Source organism: Manis javanica, chromosome 2 (genome assembly GCF_040802235.1).
Source record: "Manis javanica isolate MJ-LG chromosome 2, MJ_LKY, whole genome shotgun sequence".
Classification (NCBI taxonomy): domain Eukaryota; kingdom Metazoa; phylum Chordata; class Mammalia; order Pholidota; family Manidae; genus Manis; species Manis javanica.
In genome coordinates, this window is record NC_133157.1 from 160,531,180 (window position 1) to 160,552,129 (window position 20,950).

Genomic DNA, 20,950 nt, shown 5'->3' on the forward strand with positions numbered 1-20,950 from the left:
GCTGCTTACATATTTTTAAAGTAAAAATAAATTTTGTTTTCTTGGAACACAATAAAGATTGTGGCCATATGTTATCACAAGACGGTGGCAGAAGCAGATTCAGGGGTCACAGATGCACAGCTGGGGATGATCATATTTACTGTTTGCATTTGCAGGGTGGTTGCACTGTCCATGGACATGACGGGCTTTATAAAGGGCTTGTCATGATCCTGCCAAGACCTTAAAAAGTGTCACACATGCTTATGTAGCAAGAATTGGAAAGGAGGAAGATTAATAGTAAAAGGATGTGCTAATAGAATTGTTAATGGACACATCATATGAGGCCATTCTCTGAAATGGTAATTATCCAGCTTAGATTAGAAGAACCACCTCCTTTCCAAGGTGTACCAAGAAATCCAAGGCTAAAAATTCAGGCAACCTGGAGTCTTGTGATTAGCACTTACATACAAAACCTAAAATGCACACAAGCACTTTGATGAGTAAATGACCGACTGAATGAATAAATTCATTAACCATCATTCATGGTTCATAAATCTTTGTATTATAAAGTATTTTCTGACGTTTAACTAAAACTGGCTCTGGTCCAAAGAGAGGGGGGTGACGCTCCAGCATAATCTAAGGGTTTTTTTTGCTTCTAAAGAAAAATAAGCTCTCAGGAATCAATACATCACATTCCCTGTCAAACTTATTCCCTTACTGAGAATAATTAAATCAACTGTCATCCTTGTATGGATGTCTAATCAGATGGGAGTTTTGACAGGCTCTGAATGGAGGGGAGAGAATCTGGGAGCCTGGCCGGTGGATCTGAGATGTGGCCACAGGTCTGAGAAACCGGAGAAGCTCGAAGCATCAACTAGGTCAGGAGATGGGGGAGGCCACGGACATCCTCTCCACACAGTTGGCTTTGCTCCAAGCTGCTGTCAGTGCTCATGGAAAACAACAGTAGGAGAAGAAATCTGCAGTTGCTCCCTGAGCTATTAAGTTGTCCCTTCTAAATTTCTTTCCCACTGAGGATTATTCAAAATCAAAATTTTCCCACAGACTAGGCCCTCACACTGCATGGTTCCTGAGGTGCAGGATGCTCCCTGCTCCTCCCTAACAAGAAAGGAGAGAGAACAACAGCTGTGTATGTGTGTGTGCAAGGGAGTCCCAGGAGCACGGGCCGCAGGGCAGGGCCCATGTCCCTGGGAGTGGCAGCAAGAACAAGAGGCTTCCAGCTGCGTCCCCACCCATGGAAAGTCAAAAACGTCCTCTCAGCGATTTAAAAGACCTTGCTGCAAACAGCTAAGCCTACTTCATCCTTTTCTTTCATTTTTTGCATAGGAAAATCAACTCATCTCAGTTAATCCAGGGCTTTTTACTAGTCATCCAGTATGTGGTGTGGGTTTCACATAAGTCACCTCTTTGGAACCTCAATAACCTGAAAAATTGGCAGCCCTTTCCTGTTTTACAGATGAGGAAACCTAAGTGACACAGCTTGCCCAAGATTCATATTGCTGTGAAGAAGCCAAACCAGGATTTGACCCCGTGTACAAGACTTCCCAGCCTATGCCCTGTCCTTCTCCTACCCCCCTGCATATCCTAATTCGCTCTCTCGCTCAATTCTTGTTTTTTTCCAAACCTCTCAAGAAAATTATTGCCTATGAAAATTTTTCTACCACCCAATAGCTCTGGATACAAAGCCATTAGGTTGCAAGTTAAATTAAATCACTGTTCCAACCAGTATGCAAAACAATCTTTCAAGCAAGCAAATGTGCTTAAGGAAATGGCCATGGGAGCATTTCACTTCTGGAACTATGAGCTTTGCAGTGCCAACCAATCAACCCTTGGGAATATTTAATGATTTTGTCCTGGACTACTGCACAGCCAGAAAACTTGGCTTGACCTGAGAATGATGAGTGGGTGTGATGTAGATCTGAGGGACTGGTAAACGGAAGGAGGTTCATGCAAGTCGTCAAAAACCAAACGGCCATGGCTCAGTGGGATTTGCTATTTATGAAGAGATTCTGTTTGCTTTGTGATAGATTTATCTGCCCTGACATTTATTCTGCTTATTAAAGAAAAAATTCGCACTCATCAGTTCGCTATCTGGGCATGATAAATAAGTTTCATGTCCCAAGTCCTATTACACTAAATTTATTTTCCATCCCAGCACCAGGCAGAAAATATATCTTTGATTTGTTCTTTCCAACTTGGTTAAGTACTTTATCATGTGATTTTATGCATTTCATATTTTTAGATATTTTACCTACACTTCTGGGACATCTACCTAGTTTAACATTAAAAACGCACAATACTAGTAAGCACAATTCAGAACTGAAATTTAATCATAATACCTTTCACAAAATAACAGTAATGTTAAATGAGCTGTGCAAAGTGTTTTTATATATCCATCACTATATTCAATCTTTGTGTATATTGCTTATCGAGATTAGATGAAACAATTAATACTAAAGCAACTTGTCATATTATTATCCCACATTTTTTGGCATCCTAACAGGTAACACAGGAAAAAAATGTTGAGTTTTAGGTACTGTCTACACAACACCAAGATATCTAACCAAGTTTCTTTTTTAATCCAGATGTTTGTTATAGAAACTTAAAAGCCAAGTAGTTTGATTGAATTGATTTCCTATATGGACATTGAATAGAAGAAATGTTCATGGAGAACAGAGTAGATTCTATGACATAATAAAATCATCTTTGCAACTGAGAAGTGTGCCCATCCAAATGGTGCAATAATAAAGACATGTCTAAATCCAATTGTACATTCTTTCATGCCATCCGTAAGTATGGAGCCCCTACCCTCTCCCAGGCACTATTCTGGGCACAGAGGATACAGCAGCAAGCCAGATTCACGCTTTACTTAATTTCTAATTACAAGAAAAATCTCAGAGAGTGGTAAGTGCCATGCCAGGAATTGAAATAAGGGTGTAGGGTAGGGAGATGATGAAAGTCTCACTAAGAGTCACATGTGATCTGAATGACAAGAAGGAGCCCGTGATGTGACAGTCTACAGGACAAGCATTTCAGGTATAAAGAGAAGCAAATATGCTAAAAGCGGGAGGGAGCTTGGCCAGAGGTCTGAGGTCAAGGTGGAGAGTGGAGGGGATGAGGTCCGAAGGGGAGGTGAAAGGCCATGTGGGGCTTTACAGGCCTGAACAAGGAAGTCTGCATTTCACTCTAAATCTGAGAGAAGCCATTGGAAGATTTTAAGAGGAAGGACCTGGTCTGATTTATGATTTTTTTTAATGTTTTAACCATTCTAGTTAGGATTGTGACTATGCACTAATTCTTAGAATGAATGAATGATCTGCCAATTATATCAGACTGCATAGCATTACATCACCTTCTCACAGGACTTCTTCCCCTGCAGCATGGCCATCAAGAGGCCTCTTTGACACCTCAGCAGCCTCCCCAAGGGTCTCACTTATGAGGCACCTATGGCAATTTACAACAGGTTTGAATTGCTTATTTCAGAGTATCTGGATACTCAGTGAAGACAGGCTTGATGGCATGGGTAAACCTTAGAATTAAGGAAAAGACATCTGAAAAGTATTATAAATATTCAGGCAAGCATTTTCATGTTCTTTTGCCTTGGATCTCTTAACTGCAAGGACCGAGATAACAAATACTCCTAAGATCCACTAGGACCTGCCCCTAAGGCCTTAGAAGGTAGTTGGGAAATGGACCAACAGTCATGAAATAATCAACGAACACAACAGAATGATACTTAGCCTTCTACAATAATATGATAGGCCAAATAACATGAAGATGTACTTCAAAGATGTCTACATCCCTCAGAACCCATCAGTATGTTACATATGTGGTGAAAGGGAATTATGGATGCAAATAGAATTAAGGTTACTAACCAGATGACCTTAAAATAAGGAGATTATGCTAGAATATCCAGGTGAGCCCCACACAATTACAAGGCCCTTGAAAGTTGAAGATGGCATCAGAAGAGAATCATAGAAAGATGGAACAATAGAAGAAAGGCACAGAGAGACACAGTATTGCTAGCTTTGAAGATGGAGGATGAGGCCATGACCGAAGGAATGCTAGTGGGCCTTGAGAAGCTGGAAAGAGCCTGGCAATGGATTGTCCCTAGAGCCTCCTAAAACGGACACACAGCCCTATCAACACACTTCAATTTTAGCCCAGTGAAAATGGTGTCAAACTTCAGAACTGCAGAACTGACAGATAATAAATTTGAGTTGTTTAAGTTGGTGGAAGTTGTTAACAGCAGTAACAAAAAATTAATCCAATAGTATAAAGTTCCACAGTGTGGAGTAAGTTAAGAGGTATAAGAGGTGCAGCTGTGGGAGATGAAAATGGAGTGGGGTCACAGGCTCAAGGTTCCACAGAGGACACAAATCTTGGTCCAAACCACCTATGATAGAAAATCTTCTTCAGAAGTAAGACAGAACAAAACTCTTAAAATCTTTGAGGCCAACACTCATAACCAGAGGCCTGCCTAAATTAGCACAGGGGACAGAGCGTTTGGGAATGATTTCTGCATAAATTTAAAAGTATTTGGGCTAATTGATATGGCTGCTGAGTTGGGGATAGATTGTGTTCCTAATTTTAAAAGGCTATATTTCAGAACCATTTACGTTGTCACTTACAGCATATAAAATTAGCAGAGCATAATATCCTTGAGCTTTTATTTTTTTCAAGTTTCCAAAATAAGTTTCCATAAACTTCCTTGGGTCTTTGAGAGGAGCTGTGATGAAGCATAATCTATACTCTGGCAGCGTTTTGTTTTGCTGAATGTTCCCGACTAAGAGAAAGCTCAGGAAATCCTCGTAAGTGGCTATTGATATTTAATAAGCTTGACTCAGATGGCACGTTTCAGCCAGTCCCTCTTCCAGAAAGTCCACACTGTCCCTGTTTGTCTGCTCTATAAGCAGTTTGGGGAGGATACCATCACCTGTATTCTTGGCTCCAGGAATTGCGGTGGGGTCCCCATTTGTCACTCTTTCGATTTTCTCCTCCCAAGGGGCAGATGTAACATGTAACTTTCCCCTTTGGGTCCACTCCACCTGCAAGTCTACTGTCTTTTACAAAGTCAACATTAAATGGTATTTCATGAGTGAAATAAATGAAGCACTCTAATGACAGCTGAGATGCTGGGCAAAGTAGCCTTTTCAGAGTACTAATCATGTGTGAGTCTTCATACATACATATGAAATGTCTGCTTTTATACATTTGTGCAGATAAGATACATGTGTATGTAACCATACAAAGGTCATCGTAATGCAGTTTAATATTGTCAGCCTCACAATGTCAGATGGTTGAGCATTAAATTATAAGATTAAATACACTGATTCCAGTGATCCAGAAAGTATTTCAAAAGAAATCATTGTATTTAAAAGTCAGAAATTCTCCTTCTCCAAGTATGTTCCCAAAATGACTGGTTTTGATAGTGCCTTAATTGAGGGTTCTTTTAGATCTCGACTCTGTTGCTAGAAAAAGTCAAGATGTGAGTCATTCAGAGAAATTTGTATTGTCAGCCTGATGCAGGCATCAGGACCAGAAAATTCCCTTTTCCTTTTATTGTCAATACCTGTTCACCTCTGATAGGCATTTTAAATCATTTCTTAATGTTGTTCTTAGCTGGTAGGAAATTGGAATAGCCTTATGGAAGAAAAATACAGTCTATGGCTGTGCCTACAAATGCACAGATTTAAGTAAGATAAGTGCATTATCCAAATTCTAAACATTTCCAGACCAAATTTTTTCATTATATTATTACAATATAGGAAATTACCTTAATCTTTATTATAAATGTCCCCATACTGTGACAGAGACTATACCTTATTAATGTGATGTACTTCCTTATACCCAGAATATAGTGGCCCTCTAAATTTCTGTTGAACTTGACTCTGTAGATAATAGAAAACTAATAAAACAATACAAAATCAAGTGAAAATGAGAAAATTATCTAATTTTACTCTTTAATATTATAATAATAAAACTGGATCATTAAAGCCTCCAGATGCTAACTTATCCAGTTTAGCAGGATAATAGAGAAGGTAAAAATTACCTAAACATCAAATTAGAGAAACAACTTTTGCCACGATCAAGATATTTGAAATATGTCCTCTTCAGCTTGAATTACCCACAGAATATTTCAATCCCATCTCTCTGTTTTGCACGTGTACTCATAGATCAAGATTAAGTGTTTTATTTAAGAACCTACTTAAAAGACAGTAGCAACTAATCATTCAAAATTAGCTCCTTGACCAGAACACCACAACCATGCAGAACCAAAGCTTGAGGCTTAATCCTAATTATTCAGATTGATTATCTACTTCTCCAAAAGTCATTAATTCAAAACTCCTCTTCTAGCACTCCCCTCACCCCACCCACATTTGGGTTGTCCTGATCTAACCCTTGAAAACATTACTTGGGGATGAAGGATGGCGCCATTTTAAATGAATCCTAAATATGGGAAATCAATGTAAAATCCTATCAGTAAAAGAAATTCTCACCCTGGTATTGTATTCTTCATTTGCAACTTTGATTTCTTTTCTCTTTTTTTTTTTGGTATCATTAATCTACAATTACATGAAGAACATTATGTTTACTAGGCTCCACCCTTCACCAAGTCCCCCCCATATACCCCTTCACAGTCACTGTCCATCTGTGTAGTAAGATGCTATAAAATCACTACTTATCTTCTCTGTGTTGCACAGCCCTCCCTGTGCCCCCCACACACTATACATGCTAATCGTAATGCCCTCTGTCTTTTTCCCTGCCCTTATCCCTCCCTTCCCACCCATCCTCCCCAGTCCCTTTCCCTTTGGTAACTATTACTCCATTCTTGGGTTCTGTGATTCTGCTGCTGTTTTGTTCCTTCAGTTTTCCATTGTTCTTATACTCCACATATGAGTAAAATCATTTGGTACTTGTCTTTCTCTGCCTGGCTTATTTCACTGAGCATAATAACCTCTAGCTCCATCCATGCTGTTGCGAATGGTAGGATCTGTTTTTTTCTTATGGTTGAGTAATATTCCATTGTGTATATGTACCACATCTTCTTTATCCATTCATCTACTGATGGACACTTAGGTTGCTTCCATATCATGGCTATTGTAAATAGTGCAGCGATAAACATAGGGGTGCATCCGTCTTTTTCAAACTGGGCTGCTGCATTCATAGGGTAAATTCCTAGAAGTGGAATTCCTGGGTCAAATGGTATTTCTACTTTGAGCATTCTGAGGAACCTTCATACTGATTTCCACAATGGTTGAACTAGTTTGCATTCCCACCAGCAGTGTAGGAGGGTTCCCCTTTCTCCACAACCTCGCCAACATTTGTTGTTGTTTGTCTTTTGGATGATGGCGATCCTTACTGGTGTGAGGTGATATCTCAATGTGGTTTTAATTTGCATTTCTCTGATGATTAGTGATGTGGAGCATCTTTTCATGTGCCTGTTGGCCATCTGAATTTCTTCTTTACAGAACTGTCTATTCAGCTCCTCTGCCCATTTTTTAATTGGATTATTTGTTTTTTGTTTGTTGAGGCATGTGAGCTCTTCATATATTTTGGATGTCAATCCTTTATCAGATCTGTCATTTATGAATATGTTCTCCCATACTGTAGGATGCCTTTTGTTCTCTTGATGGTGTCCTTCGCTGTACAGAAGCTTTTTAGCTTGATATAGTCCCACTTGTTCATTTTTGCCTTTGTTTGTTTCCCTTGCCTGGGGAGATATGTTCATGAAGAAGTCATTCATGTTTATGTCCATGAGACTTTTGCCTATGTTTTTTTCTAAGAGTTTTATCGTTTCATGACTTACATTCAGGTCTTTGATCCATTCAGAGTTTACTTTTGTGTATGGGTTAGACAGTGATCCAGTTACATGTAGCTGTCCAGTTTTGCCAGCACCATCTGTTGAAGAGACTGTCATTTCTCCATTGTATGTCTTTATATGCTCCTTTATCTTATATTAATTGGCCATATATGTTTGGGTTAATGTCTGGAGTCTCTATTCTGTTCCACTGGTCTGTGGCTCTGTTCTTGTGACAGTACCAAATTGTCTTGATTACTGTGGCTTTGGAGTAGAGCTAGAAGTGGGGGAGTGAGATGCCCCCCACTTTATTCTTCCTTCTCAGGGTTGCTTTGGCTATTCAGAGTCTTTGGTTTTTCCATATGAATTTTGAACTATTTGTTCCAGTTCATTGAAGAATGCTGTTGGTAATTTGATAGGGATTGCATCTAATCTGTATTTTGCTTTGGGCAGGATGGCCATTTTTACGATATTAAGTCTTCCTATCCAGGAGCATGGGATGAGTTTCCATTTATTAGTGTTCCGTTTAATTTCTCTTAAGAGTGTCTTGTAGTTTTCAGGGTATAGGTCTTTCACTTCCTTGGTTAGGTTTATTCCTAGGTATTTTATTCTTTTTGATGCTATTGTGAAAGGAATTGTTTTCCTGATTCCTCTTTCTATTAGTTCATTGTTAGTGTATGGGAAAGCTACAGATTTCTGTGTGTTAATTTTGTATCCTGCAACTTTGCTGAATTCCGATATTAGTTCTAGTAGTTTTACAGTGGAGTCTTTAGGGTTTTTTATGTACAATATCATGTCATCTGCAAATAGTGACAGTTTGACTTCTTCTTTACCAATCTGGATTCCTTGTATTTCCTTTTTTGTCTGATTGCCGTGGTTAGGACCTCCAGTACTGCACTGAATAACAGTGGTGAGAGTGGGCATCCCTGTCTTGTTACCGATCTCAGAGGAAAAGCTTTCAGCCTCTTGCTGTTCAGTATGATGTTAGCTGTGGGTTTATCATATATGGCCTTTATTATGTTGAGGTACTTGCCCTCTATGCCCATTTGCTGAGAGTTTTTATCATGAATGAATGTTGAATTTTGTCGAATGCTTTTTCAGCATCTATGGAGATGATCATGTGGTTTTTGTCCTTCTTTTTGTTGATGTGGTGGGTGATGTTGATGGATTTTTGAATGTTGTACCATCCTTACATCCCTGGGATGAATCAAACTTGGTCATGGTGTATGATCCTCTTGATCTAGTTTTGAATTCGGTTTGCTAATATTTTGTTGAGTATTTTTGCATCTATGTTCATCAGGGATATTGGTCTGTAGTTTTCTTTTTTGGTGGGGTCTTTGCCTGGTTTTGGTATTAGGGTGATGTTGGCTTCATAGAATGATTTGGGGAGTATTCCCTCCTCTTCTATTTTTTGGAAAACTTTAAGGAGAATCGGTATTATGTCTTCTCTGTATGTCTGATAAAATTCCGAGGTAAATCCATCTGGCCCAGGGGTTTTTGTTCTTGGGTAGTTTTTGATTACCCCTTCAATTTCATTGCTGGTAATTGTTCTGTTTAGATTTTCTGTTTCTACCTTGGTCAGTCTTGGAAGGTTGTATTTTTCTAGGAAGTTGTACATTTCTCCTAGGTTTCCCAGCTTGTTAGCATATAGGTTTTCATAGTATTCTCTAATAATTCTTTGTATTTCTGTGGGGTCCGTTGTGATTTTTGCTTTCTCGTTTCTAATTCTGTTGATGTGTGTTGACTCTCTTTTTCTCCTAATAAGTCTGTCTAGAGGCTTAGCTATTTTGTTTATTTTCTTGAAGAACCAGCTCTTGGTTTCATTGATTTTTTCTATTGTTTTATTCTTCTCAATTTTATTTATTTCTTCTCTGATCTTTATGATGTCCCTCCATCTGCTGACCTTAGGCCTCATTTGTTCTTCTTTTTACAATTTCAGTAATTGTGACATCAGACTATTCATTTGGGATTGTTCTTTCTTCTTTAAATATGCCTGGATTGCTATATACTTTCCTCTTAAGACTGCTTTTGCTGCGTCCCACAGAAGTTGGGGCTTTATGTTGTTGTCATTTGTTTCCATATATTGCTGGATCTCCATTTTAATTTGGTCATTGACCCATTGACTATTTAGGAGCATGTTGTTAAGCCTCCATGTGTTTCTGAGCCTTTTTGCTTTCTTTGTACAATTTATTTCTAGTTTTATACCTTTGTGGTCTGAAAAGTTGGTTGGTAGGATTTCAATCTTTTTGAATTTACTGAGGCTCTTTTTGTGGCCTAGTACGTGGTCTATTCTGGAGATGTTCCATGTGCACTTGAGAAGAATGTGTATCCTGTTGCTTTTGGGTGTAGAGTTCTATAGATGTCTATTAGGTCCATCTGTTCTAGTGTGTTGTCCAGTGCCTTTGTGTCTTTACCTATTTTCTATCTTGTGGATCTGTCCTTTGGAGTGAGTCGTGTGTTAAAGTCTCACAAAATGAATACATTGCATTCTATTTCCTCCTTTCATTTTGTTAGTATTTGTTTCACATATATTGGTGCCACTGTTTTGGGTGCATATATGTTTATAATGGTTATATCCTCTTGTTGGACTGAGCCCTTTATCATTATGTAATATCCTTCTTTATCTCTTGTTACTTTCTTTATTTTGAAGTCTATTTTGTCTGATACTAGTATTGCAACACCTGCTTTTTTCTCTCTGTTGTTTGCATGAAATATCTTTCTCCATCCCTTGACTTTCAATCTGTGCATGTCTTTGGGTTTGAGGTGAGTCTCTTGTAAGCAGCATGTAAATGGGTCTTGCTTTTTTATCCATTCTATTCCTCTGTGTCTTTTGTTTGGTGCATTCAGTCCATTCACATTTAGGGTGATTATTGAAAGATATGTACTTATTGCCATGCAAGTTTTAGATTCGTGGTTACCAAAGGTTCAAGGTTAGTTTGTTTACTACCTTACTGTCTGACTTAACTCGCTTATTGAGCTGTTATAAACACAGTCTGATGATTATTTCTTTCCCTTCTTTTTCCTCCTCCTCCATTCTTCATATGTTGGGTGTTTTGTTCTGTGCTCTTTCTAGGAGTGCTCCCATCTAGAGCAGTCCCTCTATGATACCCTGTAGAGGTGGTTTGTGGGAGGCAAATTCTCTCAACGTTTGCTTACCTGGGAATTGTTTAATCCCTCCTTCATATTTAAATGATAATCGTGCTGGATACAGTATCCTTGGTTCAAGGCCCTTCTCTTTCATTGCATTAAATATATCATGCCATTCTCTTCTGGCCTGTAAGGTTTCTGTTGAGAAGTCTGATGATAGCCTGATGGGTTTTCCTTTGTAGGTGACTTTTTTTCTCTCTCTGGCTGCCTTTAATACTCTGTCCTTGTCCTTGAGCTTTGCCATTTTAATTATTATGTGTCTTGGTGTTGTTCTCTTTGGGTCCCATCTCTTGGGAGTTCTGTGTGCCTCTGTAGTCTGAGCAACTATTTCCTCCCCCAGTTTAGGGAAATTCTCAGCAATTATTTCTTCAAAGACACTTTCTGTCCCTTTTTCTCTTTCTTCTTCCTCTAGTACCCCTATAATGCGGATATTGTTCCTTTTGGATTGGTCACACAATTCTCTTAATATTGTTTCATTCCTGGAGATCCTTTTATCTCTCTCTGTGTCAGCTTCTATATGTTTCTGTTCTCTGGTTTCTATTCCATCAATGGCCTCTTGCATCTTATCCATTCTGCTTATAAACCCTTCCAGAGTTTGTTTCACTTCTGTAATCTCCCTCCGGACATCTGTGATCTCCCTCCGGACGTCTGTAATCTCCCTCCGGACTTCATCCCTTAGCTCTTGCATATTTCTCTGCAGCTCTGTCAGCATGTTTATGATTTTTATTTTGAATTCTTTTTCAGGGAGACTGGTTAGGTCTGCCTCTGCAGATCCTTTCTCAGGTGTTGTTTGAACTATCTTGGACTGGACTAAATTTTTTTGCCTTTTCATGGTGATAGCAGTGGCTGTAGGCAGGTTGCGGGTGTGTCAGCTGGGAGAAGAAAGTCCTTTCCTGCTTGCTGGATGCCTTGCCCTTCTCCGCTGCCTGTGATGGTTACCTGCACTCCTGGAGCAGCCACCGGATTAGTCCCCTAAACTGCTGTGGGCAGGGTCTCCATCAGAGCAGCACGGAGCCCTGTGGGGAGTGGCAGGCACACCAGGTGCACTCCTCCATGCTAGCAGCACCCCTGCCGGGCAGCTGTGTGGCAGCAGCAGCCTTTGGGTCTGGCCCAGGCAGCTGTGCATTGAGCTGGGATTCCAGTCAGCTGCTGGGAGCACGCCTGTTCCCTCTGGCTCCACTGCAGGTGCGTGTGGGCCTCTACCGGGCTCCTCTGGCTCCACTGCTGCTGGCGCGCGAAGCTGCACCCGAGCTATTCGGTCATGCCTCTGCAGGCTCGCACAAGCCTCTCCTGTTCCCATCTAGCACCGTTGGCGCACGGATCTACTCCCCATCCCTTCCGGCGCCTCGGCCCCCGGCACATGCTGCCACTCTCCCACTACTGGGCTAGTGTGTCGGGGTCCACACCAGTTGGAGAAATGACTGGCAGGCTGCTTAGTGCTGTGAGGGGCTTCAGAGCTGCACTGCCTCCCCGGGGTTTAGGGCGCCTAAGTTTCCCCGGAATTTCCAGCTGTGGCCGAGTGTACCGGGGCAACTTCGTCCAGCTATGGGGTCCCTGTCTCTTTAAGACTTGCAGAAAGCACTCGCTTTTCTTTTGTCTCAGGGGTGCCGGTTGCAGGGACCTGCCCACAGGTTTTGTTTTTCCATTTCTCTAATATCCAGCACCCCATGCACCTTGTGTCTGTGTTCCAGGTGCGGATTTCTAGAGCTGGTTGTTTAGTAGTCCCAGGCTTTCATTCCCTCCCCGTTCTGACTCCTTTCTTCCCACCGGGTTCTGGGATGGGGGGAGCTTTCAGTTCCTGCCTGGCTGCAGCTTCTATCTTACCCCCTTTGTGTGATGTTGAGTTCTCACAGATGTAGATGTATCCTGGCTGTTGTACTACATCCACTGGTGTCTCTTTTAGGAGTAGTTGTATTTATTGTATTTTCATAAATATATATGTTTTGGGGAGGAGATTTCCTCTGAACTACTCACACCGCCATCTTCCCGTGATCCACAACTTTGATTTCTTAAATGAACCCTATTAGATATGGGAGGACTTGCTTTGTCTTGTAAGAGACTGTAACAGACCCTGATGGAAAGACAGAGGTGCCCTGGGCATTTGGAAAACCTGTGTCCTCCTGTGAGAGCCCAGATTCTCAGGGTTTGCTAGGGCTCTCTTAAAGCAGTCCTTTGGACTCTGGGAACTGTCTTGCTTGTTTTGCATTTCATATCTGAAATTTTGTTTTTTTAATGGGGATTTATATCTCCATGGAATTCAAGAGGATTTACATGTCTAACAAGGACTAACAGATTTGGAGGGAACTGAGGGGGATTCTTTTGTAACCACTGAGGTGTCTGGCAGATCATAACTCTAGGCACAAAACACCACTGGCATTGAAAAGTGGGCCTCTTATATTGTCTGGAGTAGTTATTCCCTGGATTGTATTACAGAGGTCAAAGCAACATTAGCTTAAACTATACTTACTAAATGTATTGAAATGAAGCCAGGGCTCTTATCAAACCAAACCAGAAGTTTCCCTTGCTGTTTCACATTCTTTCCCAATTTAGAAATTTATTTGAAAAGGTTGTTTCTTCAAGGGCTTATGAACACTACTTTATTTTTCAGATAACTTGACAAAAGCTGTTTAAATTCAACAAATATTCAGTAACTATTTCCTTAATATTAACTATAGACTTAGTACTACATCAAGCCAATGGAATTCTAAGGGTTTTTTTCACTATAGCAATAAGCTTGGCTTCTAATAAATTTATTCTAGAGTTTCTTTAATTTGCATACTTCTCCCAGTGAAAGCCTGTCAGCTTACTTTACCCTTTAAGCTCCAGGGAAGTGATTTTCCCAACTGAAGTTGCTTTACCTGAGAACTTCTGTGCTTAAGTACAAGAAACAACTAATTTTTTAAGTAGTAATTTAGTAGTCCTGATTGTCTATAGGTTGCTTTTGAATCCATGATTTATTTCATTGTTTTGGCCTCTGCATTGCTCCAGCCTGAAGCAGCAGGTCAGAGAGGCTTGTGGGAATACAGAGAGCCAGCCAAGCAAGGACAGAGAGCTGGAGTCCACTGGGAAAGCACAGAATCCTGCTACACAGGATCACTCTGGCAATGTGGTGAGGAGGGGGTGGCAGAATATCCAAGGGAAATAGCAATCTAATGTGCATTTTAGCAAATTATTGGCAAGAAATAGCAGCAGGGTTTCCAAAAAAGAGACAGAAACCTGTCCTGAAACATTCAAGCAATAGGCAATGTGTGAGTGCTTTTTGAAAATATAAGCAAGTATATAGATTCCCATCCTCACTGCCTTTTTTTACACCAAAAGTAGCATATGATAGCTCTCTTCCACCCCTTACTTTTTCCCTGAATGGATCCTGAAGATCCAGGCAGGGGGAATGTCCCCATTCCTTTTTGCAGCTGTGCAGTGCCGTGTTGTGCATGTGCCATGGTTTATGGTACTCGGGGACCTGTGGGCTGTTTCCAATCTTTTCTTCTTACAGCAGTACTAGAATTAATAACCTTGTGCATAGGTCTCTTTGTGCTTTTGCCATTTTATCTTTCGTATAGATTCCAAGAAGTGGGTTTGCTGACTCAAGGTATATGCCCTTTGCTGGGTGCTTCCAATTCCCTTTCACAGAGGGTGCACCATTTTGCATTTCCAGCAGCAATGGAAGTCAAGCGCAGGTGATGTTATCTTGGAGAAGCAGGTTAGGAAGTTGAGATACTTTGAGTCTCATGTTTCTGTTTTCTGTAGCCGTAGAAAATAAGGTCATCAGTGAATAGAGAAAGAGGGAGGTGTGGAATTGGTGTCTTAAGGGAAGCAGGGAAATTTTGAGATAGCTGAAGAGGAAATTGAGCAACAAGGTAGGATGGAGTTATTCAGCAGTATGTTGAAGGTCAGGGCTTAGCCTAGACTCTAGTCTTTCAGTTTCTCCTAGCATCAAGCAGGCAGATTTCTTCAGCAGTGGCCCATAGACCAAGCATAAGACTTTAAAAAGATAAATGGTTGGATTAATCTATGGCAAGGCTGGGGTGGCAGACATACAAGGGTCAATGGAATTGAAGGTATTGGCAAGAGAGTGAAGTCTAGACTAGAAGAAGGAAATGAAGCTAAGAAGGGTCTAAACAGGAAGGAGTGAAGGACAGAAGATTGTTATGAAGAGCCCAAGATAGGTTTTGTGGGAGCAGAACAATGGGGAAGCTAGATGGATATAAAACTGCGATCAGGTAGTTCTTCGCTTTACACAGAGGGCTTAATGTGAAAATGGCTGAAGAAATCTCACCATCATCTTCATCTGCTCCTGCCTCTGAGGAAGAAGAGCAATTTAAAAACAGAAACTTGATCATTTTCTCTGTGGCTGCAGACCTCCACACAGATGACTTGACTGAAGCCCTTATGACTCTGTGCAGTTTTTCCAGTATCAAGTCTGGCATGGGCTCTGTCAAGAAGTTGGTAATCAAAAACTTTAAACATAAACCTCTGATGCTGGAAAACTGAAGAAACATGGCAAAAATTAAAAGAGGCTATACAAGCTATCCAGAACAATGTCTCCATTAAATACTCCCTGTAAGAACTCTATCAGATTGTTGAAAACTTTTGCTCCTACAATTTATCTGCAAACTTGTATAAACAACTGAAGTGGCTTTGTGAACTGCACATCAAGGCACAAGTTCATCAGTTCAGAGAGAATTTTTTGGATAGTGACTCTTTTCTAAAGAAAATTGATAAATGCTGGAAAAATCATTGCAGACAAATGATCATGATTAGGAACATTTTCTGTTCCTAGATAGAACTTACATTTTTTGGATGCCAGTGTTATCTTCCGTTTGGGACATGGGGCTTGAATTATTTAAAGCACACATACTTTGTGATCAGAACTTTCAGAGCAAGACTATAGATGGGACTCTCCTGTTGATTGAGAAAGAAAGAAATGGTGATGTGGTTGATCAATGTTTAATTCAAAGACTTTTAAATATGCTTTCTGATTTGCAAACTTACCAAGAATCTTTTGAGAATAAATTCCTAGAAGAAACAAGGAAGTTCTATGCAACAGAGGGATTGAAGTTAATGCAAAAACAAGAGCCTACGGGCTTCCGGGGTCCGCCGGCTGCGCGCGCACTGCAGGTCCCCGCGCGGCTTCCGTCCTGGCTGAGATGGCGGCGCCCGGGGTCGCCAGGAGCGGCCGCAGAGGGTGCCGCCGCCCTGGGCAAGGTGGGGCCGCCCGGCATAGAAGAACCGCCCCCGCCAGCACTACCACCGCCACCGCGTAGCAAAGAATCCAGACTCCGACCGGGAAGGCAGCTGCACCGTGGGTTCTTCCAGTTCATCCAACTCCTGCTTCTCTGTCAACTCCACCAGTCCCGGCGCTGTTGGGCTCCTCTACTCGAAGGAGCAGAGAAAGTGGGATGAGTTTGAAGATGTTTTAGAGGAGAGGAGTCATGTCAGTGACTTGAAATTTGCAATGAAATGTCTGTAAGGGAATTTACTCCTTGTAAGCCAAGTGATATTAAATGTAATATTCTCAATTCTGAAGAGGTTCACTATGTCATTAAACAGCTTTCCAAGGAATCCTTTCAATCTGTTAATGTCCTCCGAGAGGAAGCTTGTGAGATTTTGGATGAAATGAGCCACAAACTGCTTCTGGGAGCCATCCGGTTTTTCGCCTTTGCCCTGAGCAAAATTTTTAAACAAATTTTCTCAAAAGTGTGTGTAAATGAAGAAGGTATATTCAAAAACTATAACGAGCCATCCAGGAACATCCAGTTGTTCTGCTGCCTAGTCATCGAAGTTACATTGACTTTCTGATACCGTCTTTTATTTTATACAACTATGATTTACCTGTACCAGTCATAGCAGCAGTAATGGACTTCCTGGGAATAAAGATGGTTGGTGAGCTGCTACGGATGTCAGGTGCCTTTTTCATGCAACGCACCTTTGGTGGCAATAAACTCTACTGGGCTGTATTCTCTGAATATGTAAAGACTATGTTACGGAATGGTTATGCTCCTGCTCAATTTTTCCTCAAAGGGACAAGAAGCCGCTCAGCTAAGACACTGACTCCTAAATTTGGTCTTCTGAATATTGTGATGGAACCGTTTTTCAAAAGAGAAGTTTTTGATACCTACCTTGTTCCAATTAGCATCAGTTATGATAAGTTTTGGAAGAAACCCTTTATGTGTATGAGCTTCTAGGGATTCCTAAGCCAAAAGAATCTACAACTGGACTGTTGAAAGCCAGGCGGATTCTCTCTGAAAATTTTGGAAACATCCGTGTGTACTTTAGAGACCCTGTGTCACTTTGAACTCTGGCTACTGGCAGGATGAATCGGAGCCCATATAACCTGGTTCCAAGGTATATTCCTCAGAAACAGTCAGAGGACATGATGCCTTTGTCACTAAAGTTGCCTATAAAATACAGCTGCAGCAAATTCAAAACCTGATTCTGAGCCCATGGTCCCTGACAGTTGCTGTTCTGCTTCAAAACCAACCACCCATGGACTTTGATGTGCTGGTGGAAAAGACTTTATGGGTGAAAGATTTAGCCCAGGCCTTCGGGGGGTTCCTCAATTGGCCCAATAATGAACCTGCTGAAGAAGTTATCCAGTCCAGCATTCTTCTACATTCCAACATAGCCAGCCTTATCAAAGACCAAGTGATTCTCAAAGTAGACTCTGGAGATTCAGAAGTGGTCAGTGGGCTTATTTTCCAGCATATCACTCTCCTTATTTGCTCGGCTTACAGGAACCAGTTGCTCAGCATTTTCGGCTGACCTTCGTTAGTAGCTGTAGCATTGCAGATGACACCTGGGTTCAAGAAAGAGGATGTCTACAGTTGTTTTCACTTCCTACACAATGTTTTTTTGGATGAATTTATCTTCCTTCCAGGAAACACATTAAAGGACTTTGAAGAAAGCTGTTTCCTGCTTTGTAAAATTGAGACCATACAAGTAACAACAAGGGACATCCTAGTTACAGAGAAAGAAAATACTGTGTTAGAATTTTTAACAGGACTCTTTAACCCTTTTGTGGAAGGTTACATGATAATTTGCAAATACCTCTTAAAGAAGATAATGACTTCACCAAGAAACAGTACTTAGCTGGAGTCAGAAAATTCACAAGTCAGCTTCTTGATCAAGGTGCCTCGCAGTGTTACGATGTATTATCTTCCGACATACAGAAGAATGCCTTAGCAGTTTTTGTGTGATTAGGTGTGGTAGAGAAGAAGCAGCTAAATAATGACTATATATTTAATGTGAATGAACCTGCCACAACAAAATTAGAAGAAATGCTTGGTGGAAAGATACCAGTAGGAAAACCAGTGATTGCAAAACTTTAACAATTTCCAAACACTTATGTAAAATTGGGTTGTATAAATACTGTCATCCAAGAACTCTTAGTACTGCAAACGGAAGAAAAGGAAAAGCCCATGTTTGCATAATCCAACTTTGAGAACGGTGGGCTCAGTGGAGAAAAGAAGAAGTAACCAATGGAAACAGCGCGTGTAATCTTCACCACAGTGGTAGAAAGGCCTTTGTATCCAAGTTTGTGTGGGTTTTAAAATAAAACAGTCTTTTGGAAACATGTTCAGAAAAAAAAAACAAAAATACAAGAGCCTAGTGATCTGAAGAAGCAAAAGAATCCTTAATTGACAGAGACTGCATTGAAAGATACAAGGAAAACCTAACCAGTTCAAGTATATTGCATAAAACTCTAGCCTTAACCTGAACATTTGATACTCTTTCCACTTTCAGTGGGTGCCTCATTGTTCTGCCCATTGAATAAATACTGGTGTCTGAATAAAAGCAATGTATTTAAAATATAAATGCAGAATTAAAATTTCCATCAATGTTATCACTAAAGCATACACCTCTATGAGTGAAAATTTCTTTAAATGCCACTATCTACAATCTACTTAATCATCTAAAAGTACCTGGATTATTTCATACTCTTTGCTATCTATCCTCTATTACAATATGTTTAATGTTGTCTACATGTAGAACAAATTACTTCAGGAAGAGCAAGAATATATCCAAACACGTAAAGGAAAATTGCAAAATGATTTATATATATGTATGGTTTAAGCCATATTTCCATATAAGAATTAAAGGAATCTATTTGTTCTTAAAAAAAAAAGACTATGTTCAGTGTGTAGAATCTTTGAGTTTGAATACTCAGATATGGAGCAGTGTCGGATGATAGCAAGGTCCTGGTGGGGCCATGGAAGTTGACAGATGAATTGGAAGGGAATTGAAGTTAAGAAGGTTGAAAGAGAGGCTAGATCATTTGAAGGGACATTGATATCCCCTCTGTTAGGGCTGGAGTTGACCAAATTATTTGATTAATGGAGGAAAGGTCTACTATTATTTTACTCTGATAGAGCTTATTCCCTAACATAGAGCTGAAATTCATAAAATAATTATTAAATGAACAAATAAATGAAGAACCAAAATGCTGTAGAGAAGACCTATCAGCATTTAGAAGATAACATACTTTAGGAATACTGGTTGTATCTACCATTATTATTTGGGATGTTACTGACTTGTTCTGTGATTTTTCTATGTGATGACTGACTAGTAAGAGAAATTGGCATATTTATTTCCTTCTGTCTTATTTTTCTCCATGTGTGAAGAAATAAATAATATAAAGAAGTATAAAAGATAAATGGGGAAATCAGGGTTTTTGTCCCAGTGTATTGCTCATAACCTGTGTCCTTGGAGAATGCTCCTATTTCTTAACATCAGAGATAACGATAATTCTAGACAATCTCTTCATTCCCTTATAGCACTAAAATTCGAGTTTCTGTAACTATGGAATTTTAAGTAACTCAAAAAGTAGAAATTCTAGCTATACTCATCCATAGACTCTGGAATCATTTTAGTTTCAACTTGTTTTGAAAGGAAATATTGACACTCTTGAGTTGATCCTTCAAAACTACTTAAGGGAAATCATGTCAGTTTCTTGCCACAGAAAGAGACTCAAGGTGATAGAAATACCTCTCAAATATTCCACAGTCCTAAATTGAAGGTTCTCTCTGAAAAGGTGATCTTCCCTGTGAAAGCTCAAAATAGAAGAAGCCAAATCCCTCTATCTTGATCAAGTAAATAACATATGAGTTTCTTTGTCTACCAATTCTGGGTTAAGAACAAAAAATGTATTTCTTTTTTCAACAAAATTTTAATTTTATGTTTTACTTGTATGGATAAGACACATCTCTTTGGCCTTATGGAGATTACACACTAATAGGGGAATTAAAGCCACACAGATATATCAACAAATAACTGCAGTCCAAAGCAGACCAAACCCCACTGAGTAATATAAGTAAAAATAGGACCCTAGGTTATTTTTTAAAGATGCTCAGAAGTAGACAATAGTTTAAATATTTTCATTTCTCATTTTTTATTTTCATACCATCTTTTTTTCCATTTTCAACCTTCTATTATTATCTAAATAACTTGCTTTTGTATACACAAGTTGGCTACATTGCCAATTATATATATTTTTATTCAATATTGATGTGCTTACAAGGAAATATAAAACTAGTAAGTTACAACCACTACAAAAAGTATTTTAAGTTTGTATAGATAGTTTTAGACTTTGCAATTCAGTTACCAAAGTGGATTGTCCACTTTCTATATAATATTAACTACTCCCCATTTTTCTTCTACACCTTGAAATAACCCTTGGACATTTCCAAGTTCTTTAACAATTAGACGAGAGAAAGAAACTAAGATAAAAAGTAAATTAGTTCCACTGGTTGCCTCTGAGTACCTTTGTTATTAAAAAAAAAAAAGGCTGGTGGGAAGTGGGGGGCTTCTTCTTTGATGCTCCTGTAGCATATTATGTGAACTTATACTTGACAATTTATCACATCGTATTGTAATTCTTCATTCAAGTGCCCCCCTCCTGTCTCCCCTTACTTTTCTTCCCTCCATTATCCTTTCCTTCCTCCCTCCCTATCCCTCACCAGAATACAGCATCTCCACAAGCAGGAACCTTGTCCTCACTTTTATACT

General features: G+C 39.9%; 1 protein-coding gene and 1 pseudogene across 3 annotated transcripts in view; both read left to right on the plus strand.

Annotated features, from left to right (window-relative positions):
* The window catches only part of LOC108400329 (dihydroxyacetone phosphate acyltransferase-like), a 46,271-nt pseudogene extending 26,681 nt beyond the window's left edge, over nucleotides 1-19,590 (plus strand).
* The window catches only part of KCNB2 (potassium voltage-gated channel subfamily B member 2), a 391,562-nt gene that overhangs the window by 337,148 nt on the left and 33,464 nt on the right, over nucleotides 1-20,950 (plus strand). The gene's annotated exons all lie outside the window — the stretch shown is intronic.